Source organism: Rattus norvegicus, chromosome 13, assembly GCF_021556685.1.
Source record: "Rattus norvegicus strain SHRSP/BbbUtx chromosome 13, alternate assembly SHRSP_T2T, whole genome shotgun sequence".
NCBI lineage: Eukaryota > Metazoa > Chordata > Mammalia > Rodentia > Muridae > Rattus > Rattus norvegicus.
The window spans coordinates 31,953,846-31,964,407 of NC_141546.1; the positions used below are offsets into that span (position 1 = coordinate 31,953,846).

The 10,562-nt window shown below is 45.6% G+C and overlaps 1 long non-coding RNA gene across 1 annotated transcript; it reads left to right on the forward strand.

Annotated features, from left to right (window-relative positions):
* The first annotated feature begins 338 nt into the window (after nucleotides 1-338).
* Nucleotides 339-5,258, forward strand: LOC148001571 (uncharacterized). The gene is made up of 2 exons (XR_015635459.1): nucleotides 339-1,967; nucleotides 2,742-5,258. It is a non-coding gene; the product is annotated as an uncharacterized LOC148001571 (long non-coding RNA).
* The last annotated feature ends 5,304 nt before the right edge of the window (nucleotides 5,259-10,562 follow it).

A 10,562-nucleotide genomic window follows, 5' to 3' on the forward strand; every position in this document is an offset into this window, starting at 1 on the left:
ATCACATTACCTTATGGTTATGTTTCTGATGTCAGGAGAGGAAAGAACACACACAGACCGTGGCACATGTCTGGAAATCAGAAGACCATTTTGAAATGGTCTCCCAGAGCAGGCCAGCAAGCCTGAGATCTCTTCTCTATGGAGAAAACCACACCAAGCCTGTTTGTTTGTTTTTTTGTTTTTTTCCTTTTTTTAAAAAAAAATTTATTCATTTATGTATAAGTACACTGTAGCTGTCTTCAGACACCAGAAGAGGGCATCGGATCTCTTTACAGATGGTTGTGAGCCACCATGTGGTTGCTGGGAATTGAACTCAGGACCTCTGGAAGAGCAGTCAGGTGCTCTTAACCACTGAGCCATCTCTCCAGCCCGTTTTTTTTCCTTTTTTACATAGGTTCTGAAGTCCAAACTTAGGACCTCACACTTGTGACAAATACTTTCCTGTGTCATCTTTACGGCCCCATTTTTTAACTTGTTGAGACAGTCTTGTGTATTCCAGGCACACAACGTAGACCCTCCTGACCCTCCTCTGGGTCTATGCCACCCTGCCTGACATCTTCCCTGCTCCCTTACTGGGGGTTGAACCTAAGTCCTGTGTGCTCTACGACTGAGCCATGTCCTCAACCCTATAAAGTAGTTTTTTGGTAACTAACATTTGACTGAAAGTAATGGTGATGTTTTTTATGTACTTGCGATGTCCTCTGGCCTCAGCACATGGACATCTGCAGTCATTGAGGTCATGTTTAAGGACTGACATCTATACTTGACTACAGCCAGAAACATCTGACTGGACTACACATGGACAGGCCAGTGTTTGCCAGTGATTTGGATACTGGGAGCTACTCTCACATTTGCAAAAACTGAACCGAGCATTTCCACTGAACCAAGGAAAGCCGGACAGGTGGCTCAGGCATAGGCTTGGTTCCCAGCACCCACACGACAGCTCACGATTGCCAGTGACTCCAGTTCCAGGGGATCCAAGGGCATGAGACACCAGTGTGTGCAGGTAAGTCCCACAGTGTCACTGTTGACGGTAACATCATGTCCCTTTGTCATCACAGTGCTGCATTGTGCAATCACATTAGACCATTATGCCATCATCACATTCATCTGACAGAGCATTTTGATGTTACAGGTCAATTGAGATAATAATGCAAGGTTCCATTGTGTCATCGTGTGTCATTGTGATGCTGCAGGGCTCTGTTGTGATAATGACTGTTCCATAGATGCCAGAATGTCCCCTAATGACATGGTGCTCCATGTATGCCACTGTGACGTCACAGCTGAGTTATATTAAATGCTCCATTGTGTCATTACCACGTGACTGGCACGTCACAGTGCAGCATATGACACCATACTGAATTGTGTTGTAAAGCAGTACTTTGACATAGCAAACCCATGCTGTTTGCTTGTGATGTCACAATCTTCCAGTACTATGTTGAAATGATTCATTGTGACCAGAAACTGAATTTTGGTCAGTCTGCTGGGCATGATGACACATTGGTAATTTCCCAATAGTGGAGGTAGGAAAATAGAGAGTTTTGAGGGCAGCCTGGGTTATACAGTAGACTCTGTTTCAAAATGAAACAGGAAGGTAAGGGAGAGATTAGCTCTGTGGTGTGCTTGTTTAGTATGCTTGAGTCCCTGGGGTATACTCCCAGCACTGGCCATGGTGGTACACAATGGAGGCAGGAAGATTTGAAGTTCAAGGCTGTCCGACTTAATTAGGCTGGCCTGTATGAAGGACTTGGGTTCCCATTCAACCAATCAGGTTCTTGCACGATAAAGAAATATTTAGCTAATCATGCTCTTCCATGATAAGTATGTGATTGGTCCGGAGATGGCTCGATAGTTAAGAGCACTGATTGCTCCTTCAGAGGTCCTGAGTTCAATTCCCAGCAACCACATGATGACTCACAACCATCTGTAATAGGATCCGATGTGCCCTTCTGGTGTGTCTGAAGACAGTTACAGTATACTCAGATAAATAAAAATAAATCTTTTTTAAAAAATTACTATAAAAGAAAGTACGTGATTGATAGGGGAGGACCCAGCACATTGTAGATACTATCTATCTGTGGGCTGGTGGTCTTGGGTTTATAGAAAGTGGGCTGAGCAAACTAGTAAGCACCTGCCTCCAGGTTTCTGCCCTGACTTTTTCAGTGAGTTATGGTTTGGACATGCAAGAGAAATAAATCATTTCTTCCCCAATTGCTTTGGTCCTGGTGTCTCATCACAGCAATAAGTCCTGACAAGACAGGTTCTCAAAATAACAGCAACAGTATACCAGTAGGTGGCAACAGAGCCTAAAAACTAAGTCTGATACTTAGATGCCAAAAGTACAGGATTATTAGGGGGTTATACTGTTGTTAATTTTTTTAAATACGAACTTCTATATGCCCAGCTAGCCTCACGTTGGTGTGTAGCTAAGGATGACCTTGAATCTCTGACCTCCCTGCTTCCACATTTTGGATGCTGGGATTGCAGATGTGTACCACCATGGAGCTTTTGCATGGTTGGGGGCAGATGAGTCTTAAAACTGAAATACCGTGCTGGGAATTTGGCTTTGCTACCAAAATCACTGTTTAAAAAGTCCTGCTTTGGGCTGGAGAGATAGCTCAGTGGTTAAGAGCACTGACTGCTCTTCCTGAGGTCCTGAGTTCAATTCCCAGCAACCACATGGTGGCTCACAACCATCTGTAATGGAATCCAATGCCCTCTTCTGGTGTGTCTGAAGACAGCTGCAGTGTATTCACATACATAAAGTAAATAAATAGGGGTTGGGGATTTAGCTCAGTGGTAGAGCGCTTGCCTAGGAAGCACAAGGCCCTGGGTTCAGTCCCCAGCTCCGAAAAAAAGAACCAAAAAAAAAAGTGAATAAATCTTTAAAAAAAAAATCCTGCTTTATTTCCTTTAATTTTTATGGGGGTGATTGTCCATGGGAACAGAAGGTATTGCTAGGACTATAGAGAATTGTTAAGCCACCAACATTAATACTGGGAACCAAATTTGGATTCTTTGGAAAAGGAACAAATGCTCTTAAACACTGAGCCATCTCTCCAGTTCCTAAAGACGAGGCTTTAATTCACAATGTTCTTTCAGTAATCTCATTATTCTGGACTTTCTTTTTCTTTCATTCCTTTTTTTTTTTCCCTCTGAGGCTGTCTTTGAACCCTCCATCCTCTTGCCTCTGCCTCTGGAGTCCGAGAGTTGCAGATGTGACACTACCCCAGCTAGGATTCTTTTCCAGGTTCTATCTTCATATGTATTTCTGACTTTGTTCCTCTCAAAAACAAAAGCAATACTTCAAATACCATTGAAAAGTTTGCCTTAGGCCAGGAGTTAGTGTGCCCTCCCTTCTCCCATGAGACATGGTCTCACTATGTAGCTCTGGTTGTCTTGAACTCAATATATAAACCAGGCTGCCTCTAACTCACAGAGATCCACCTGCCTCTGCAGAGATTAAAGGTGTGTCATCATACCTGGTCTTCTTATGTTAATTTTGTTTGTTTCAAGACAGGGTTTCTCTGTGTAGGCCTGGCTGTCCTGGAACTTACTTTGTAGACCAGGCTGGCCTCAAATTCACAGAGATCTGCCTCCTGATGCTGGGACTAAAGGTATGCACCACAATGCCTGCTCATATGTTAGTTTTTTTACACTTATATTACACCTGGCCTAAGTGCCCCATTGTTTGAATTAAAGAATACATGGGCTGGAGAGATGGCTCAGTGGTTAAGAGCACTGACTACCATTCCAGAGGTCCTGAGTTCAATCCCCAGCAACCGCATGGTGGCTCACAACCATCTGTAATGGGATCTGATGCCCTCTTCTGGTGTGTCTGAAGAGCCACAGTGTATACTTACATAAGTAAATACATACATACATACATACATACATACATACATACATACATACATACATACGTAAACCTTAAAAAAAAATACTTCAGGTTAGAGATGTAGCTTATCTGATAAAGTGCTTGTCTACCATATACATGCCTACAATCCCAGCACTAGGAGATGGAGGCAGGAGAATCAGGAATCCCAAGAGGTCATTCTTAGCTACTGAGTGTGAGACCAGTTTGAGATACCTGAGACACTACCTCCCAAAGAGGGATGACGACAGTTGGGGATGGGAAGGCATAAGTGTATAGTTTTAATGCCAGCACTCAGGAGGCAAAAGCAGATGAATCTCTTGAGTTTGAAGCTAGCCTGATCTATGTATGCTCTATAAAGCCAGCCTGGTCTACAGGGAGACATAGTGACACCCTGTCTTAAAAAAAAAATTGATGGAGGTGGGAGGAGAGGTTCCTTGGTGATTTAGAGACCTGTAATTCTTACAGAAGGCCTGGGTTCAATCCCTAACACCTACATGGTAGACCATAACCATCTGTAACTCCAGTGTCAGGGGCATCCATCAGGCTGTTCTGGCATCCAAGTGCACCTGCAAGTTTCACTAGTTTTACAGTTACATGGTTCAGCAGGTGTCTTCCTGTGCTTCCAGAAGAGGAACCTGTGCCATGAGAGATGTTACATCTCTGGCCAGATGGTGCCAATTTTAGAATCTTCCTAGTTATAAATAAAGCTGTCCACTCTCTGATGCCCAGAAAAAGCTTCTCAAGACATTTGAGACTTGCCAAACATGGTTTCTGTGCAAATGTTCCCACGTTACTGCTGCAGCCCTCCAGCCATTTCATTTAGTTTCTTCTGAGAAGCTAAGTGAGCACACAGGTTGGGGTTGAAGTTGATGTGGGCAAACAGAACTCAAGAAAAACTCCTGCTAATCAGCCAGCAGGAGAGTGGTACGGGGGCGGTGGTACAGGGTGAACAATGGCAATTTGTTTCTTCTGAGGGAATATGACATTGCCTCTTCTCAGTAAATGGTATTGTACTGTGGATGGTTTTCGTTTGTTCGTTCGTTTGTTTGTTTGTTTGTTTTTAATTTTTGTTTGTTTTTAAGGCAAGGTTGTGTAACCCAGCTGTTTATATGCTTGACTCATGTGGAGCCTCTTAGGAGGTCTGACCTTGTTGGAGGAAGTGCATCACTGTGTGGGTGGGCTTCGAAGCTCCGTCCAGTGCAGAATGATGAGTGTTGCCCTGTTTGCATTCAGAATAACATGTAGAACTCTCAGCTCCTCTAGCACCATGCCTACCTGGATGCTGCCATGTTTTCCTGCCTTGATGATTGGACTGATGAATGGATTGAACTTCTGAACCTGTAAGCCAGTCCCAATTAAATGTTGTCGTTTATAAGAGTCACCTTGGTCGTGGTGTCTCTTCAGAGCAATGGAAACCCTAAGACAACAGGCTTGCTTAGAATTTGAGGTCAGAGCTTAAACTGACCTTGGCCTCCCACCCCTCCCGCCCTAAGCTCTCCAGTGCTGGCATTATGGATGTGCATCACCATGCCTTTGGTTGTGTGTGTGTTTTGAGACAGGGTCTCCCTATGTAACCCAGACTGGCTTAGAGCTAAAGATAAACGTCAAGATAAATCAACTAGCAAAATAAAGTGTATGTGCTCCTGGCAGAGCTGGTGACCTGAATTTGATGCCCAGAATCCACAGTTGAAAGAGAGAATTGGTTCCCCAAATCATCTCCTCTCCTTTGCACATACTCACTCACTTTTCACATATAGTGAAAAATAAAATCATTATTGATTTTTATGTGAATTAATTTTTGCTTACATGTATATAAGTGCACTGTGTGTGTGCTGTGTGTCAGAGAAGGCCAGGAGCAGGTATCAGATCCCCTGGAATTGGACTTATGATCAGTTGAAAACGGCCACATGGGTGCTGGTGTAAGACCCCAACCCTTGGCCAGTGGTACTTACTTCGAGATGCCCCCAAGTGAGACACTGAGACGCAGATCAATGCAAAATAAATCAAGGGGTTTATTTTCCAGTGCATAGGGGTCTACCTTCAATTTGTCCCTCAAGGTGAGTGACTAGAAGGTGACCCTGAATGGTTATTACAAGCAGTTTTTACACTTTTTAGGAGCATAAGTTAGTTACCTCAGCAAGGTTGCAGTTCAAACTTACTGGCTAAGCATACTGACCTTTAAATCTATTGGCTAGCAAGCATCAATCAGTACATTCTGAGAATTTTCTGCTCAAGAATGTTCCTGCAGATAGAGAATGGAATCTGGCCTAGCCTCAACCCAAGGCAGATGGGTATAAGGCTGGCGAAAGCCCTATGGTCCCTCATTCCCCAACCCCTATTTTTTTTTTTTTTTTTTTTGTATAAGCTCCAATCTTGGAGCTACACTCGTGGTGGCTCTGATGACTAACTCATATTCTTTAGGTCCTGTCCTCAGGGTCTCATATTGTTGGTGCAGGACCATCAGCTATAATTTACCTATTTTCTCTTTTATGAAGGCTATAAACTTGTTCAATACACAGGGTTGAAAGGTCAACAATAGCAGGAGAGCAATTAGGGGTCCTAACAAGGTGGATATAAAGGTGATTAGCCAAGAAGAGGAGTTAAACCAGCCCTGACTCTGTTCTCTTCTCTCTTCCATTTGGCTAGCCCTTCTCTTGCCTTGGTCATCATCATACCCCAATTTGTACAACCTGAGTCTCCAAGTTTTTCTCTTTTGCCAGCCTTTAGGCTTCTTTGCCTTTCTGAGTGAATTTTATTGTTATTGAGTTATAAGTGGTGTTTGCTCAGGGGGTGTTCCCCTACTCTCAGTGTCCCTCATAGGGTCACCCAGTCATATAATTTCTTTTTACTGTGATCAAGTCCCAAGAGGAGGAAGGGTTCCAGTAGGTGTCTCCTGTAGTCTCGCATCCCCAGACGGCACAATAAAACTGGTCTGGACCACCACATCTGTGAACTTCTGCCTGCCTTCTTCCATCTCGAGGGCGAAAATAAATGGAGGTCTCCCAGAGATGATACCTCTGTGCAGGGAATGCTTATCCCATTGCCCTCCTCCCCAGCCCAGAGCCCTCTTTCTCCCGTTTGGGCAGTTTGCTTCTGCCAGTGCACCGTCATGGGTGGGAATGTCTCATGGATGGGGAGTCCAGTCCTGCCACCAGCTGGCATAGGTCAAAAATGAGGTCAGGCCACCAGGTATTGAGGGCTTGGAGGCCCTCAGGGAGGTGACCTCATCTCCAGTTCCAGTGGAAACCACAGTCCAGGTTTGACAGACAGGCGCATGCGGGCTGCATGGGGTGGGGGGGGAATCAAAGTCCAGAGCTACTTCCAGGCAGACATGATCAGGGTCCGGTGATCTTGAGCATGAGTGGATTGTTCTTCTTCTGTACTGACCAGCAGGACTCCCCGGGAAGCAGGGTATCTTCCCTTGTGCACCCAGGCTGCAATACCATCCACCTTGAGGTCTCTTAACCTTGAGGGCTGTTGGGGTGGTTAACAGCACCAGCAAGTGTTCCTTCCACCAGGGTTCCAGCAACTGCGCCTGAGTCCTCCAATGTAGACCCAGTCAACAGTCTGGAAACCGGGTCCTGGAACGTACAAGGCAGACAGTTTGGGCCAAATCTCAGGTTGAATTGACTGAAGGGGTGGAGCCTCAAGAAGAGGTTCCTATCAGTGAGATGGAAAACCTCCAGGGAGGGCCCAGTGGGCACCAAGGGACTTAGGGTACCAAACAGGATTTAAAAGGGATCAGGCTAAAATGGTAGGGGTTGTTCTGTCAGTGCCAGTCTCCAAGGTCAGTTTAGTTAAGGTCTCTTCTGGGGTTCTGTTTCATTCTCTCTACCTGCCCTGAGCTCTGGGGATGGTACAAACAATGGAGCTTCTAATTAGTCCCCAGTATCTCTGCCAATCCCTGAATTACCTTAGAATCAAAAGCAGGACTGTTATCCAATCCAATTATCTTGGGCACTCTGAACCTCGGAAAGATTTCTTCTAATATCTTCTTGGCTACCATAGTAGCTGTTTCCTGCTTGGTGGGGAAAGCCTCAACCCATCCAGAGAAAGTATCCACAAACACTAGAAGATATTTGCAACCATATTTTCCTGATTTAAGGTCTGTGAAATCCACCTCCCAACATACCCCAGGTTGTTTGCCCCTAGGTCTCTTGCCCTGTTTGCCTTGCTTTTTGCTGCATGAGCATTTGGAATACCTTACACTGCTCTACTATCTCTCTGGCTAAAAACCTAAAGTCCATTACCTTAGATCCTTTGACTGCTTGGATGAACTTCCTATCCCCTAAATGAGTCCATTTAATGCATTTGGCCAAGTGAGTCTTTTGCTTGTTCTCTGGGGAGTATAGTTTTCCCCTCTTGAGTGCACCATTGTCCTTCCTCCTCTAAGTTACAGTTGGTGGGGTGGCTAGCAATTTGGGCCTTTCCTTCTGCTGTATATTCTAAGTGAGGCCATCCCTTAGTCCAATCCCATTTCCCAGCGGGTGTCTCTTGGAGGCCCATAACCAGGATAGGCTCCTGCATAGCCACTTTCCTGAGCCACTTGATCTGCCTGGTTATTGCCCTGGGCCACTGATTCTCTTCCCTTCTGATGTCCTGGGCAATGAATAATACTCACAGTTGCCAGCTTCATCAGGGCATCTAAGAGATCCAAGATTTCCTGCTTGTTTCTTATTTCTTTTCCCTCTGATATGAGCAGTCCTCTCTCTTGGTATATAGCTCCGTGGATGTGGGCTGTGGCAAAGGCATACCTGCTGTCCATGATAATTTTTGTTGCCCGCCCCAAGTTTCAAGGTTTTGGTGAGGGCAATTAGCTCCACTCTCTGCACTGATGTGCCCGGTGGGCAGAGGTTCAGCCCAGATGCCATTTGTGCTGTTCACCATGGCAGCACCCACTTGTCTCTAACCTTCCTGGAGAAAACTGCTCCCATCTGTAAACCAGGTAGCCTCAGCTCCTGCAGGGGTTGGCCAGAGAGGGCTTTCCTCCACCCATGGGCTTCTGCCAGTATTTCTTGACACTTGTGCTGTTGTGGTTCAAGGTCAGGATCGGGCAGCAAAGTGGCCAGATTGAGCTCAACTGGTGGAAAATCTAGTCCACGTCAGTTAACCGGTAGTCCCAATCTCTGGATCTTTCCACTCAAAGTTGAAGTTTTCTTGACTTTAGGGTGCCAAGGGGAGGCAGAAGAAAGCATCTTTTAAGTCTAAGACTATGTACCAGGGGTTGGGGATTTAGCTCAGTGGTAGAGCGCTTGCCTAGGAAGCGCAAGGCCCTGGGTTCGGTCCCCAGCTCCGAGAAAAAGAACTAAAAAAAAAAAAAAAAAAAGACTATGTACCAAATTCTGGAAGATGGCAAAGAACTCAACAGAGTGTAAGGGTTAGACACAATAGACAGTTTACCTCTCATAAGTCCTAGACTCAGTGATAATTGTTAGTGCCCAGCTTCTTAACTGGCAGGAGCAGTGTATTCCAGGCTGAACGGCACTTACACAACACCCCAAGCTGGAGGAGCCTGGAGATCCATGGCTTAATTCCTTCTTGTGCCTCCTGAGACATAGGGTATTGTCTGAGAGACACTGGGGTAGCCTGTGCCTTGAGTTCTACCACCACGGAGAGATGACATTTTGCTTTGTCCAACTGCGCTGCTTCAGTCCAGGCTGACAGGAATGTTTCCAACCAAGTCAAGTCCTGGTTCTGAGTAAAGGTGATTTCAAATAATTTATACACATCATTTAGTCTGGTAGTTAGAGCATGTATGGGCTCCCCTAGTTGTGGCCCATCAGGCAAGAATTGTATCTGGGCTCCCATCTTGGAGAGTAAGTCTTGCCCCAAGAGAGGGTAGGGACAGTCTGGGATGACTATAAATGAATGGGGTATCAGGCCCATCCATGGGTCTACTGCTTTTTGGGTAGTCCATGAATATGTTTAGTCCCAGTAGCCCCTTAGACCCATGATATTTTGCTAGAGACTGGCCCATCAGCTTGGAGGAGGACCAAGTGTTGGGCCCCAGTATCCATCAAAAATTGGGTGGGTTTCCCCTCCACTTTCAAGGTTACCCTGGGCTTGGGTAACCTTGGGCTTGGTTACCCTGAACTCTGTCCTCCCTAGTCACTGTCTTCCCCAGGGCTAACACCTTCGCCGTTTAAGGGGTGCTTTTTCCAAGACCTGGGATTTCCTGACCCCTGGTTTCCATTTGTTAGGGCACTTTCAGGCCCAGTGGCCCCTCTCCTTGCAATATGCACACTTGTCCTTTTCAAGGGGGTTCCCATCTCTCTTTGGTTGGAGTCTCTCTTTTCTGCTTTCCCTAACTATTGTAGCCAAGATTCTCTGTAAATTCCTTTCCTGTCACTTTTCTTTTTCCTTTTTTTTTTTTCCTTTGGTTCTTTTTTTCGGAGCTGGGGACCGAACCCAGGGCCTTGCACTTCCTAGGCAAGCGCTCTACCACTGAGCTAAATCCCCAACCCCACTTTTCTTTTTTCATCTCCCTTTCATCTTCTTTTCTCTTTCTCTGCTCCTTCTCCTCTGTCTCCCTGTTAAGGTAGACTTTCTCAGCAACCTGCACTAAATCCCTCAACGACTTATCCTGTAGTCCCTCTAGCCTCTGAAGCTTTTTCCTGATATCTCTACTAGCCTGGCCTATAAAAGCCATAGTCACGATAGCTTCGTGCTCCTCGCTGCTGGGGTC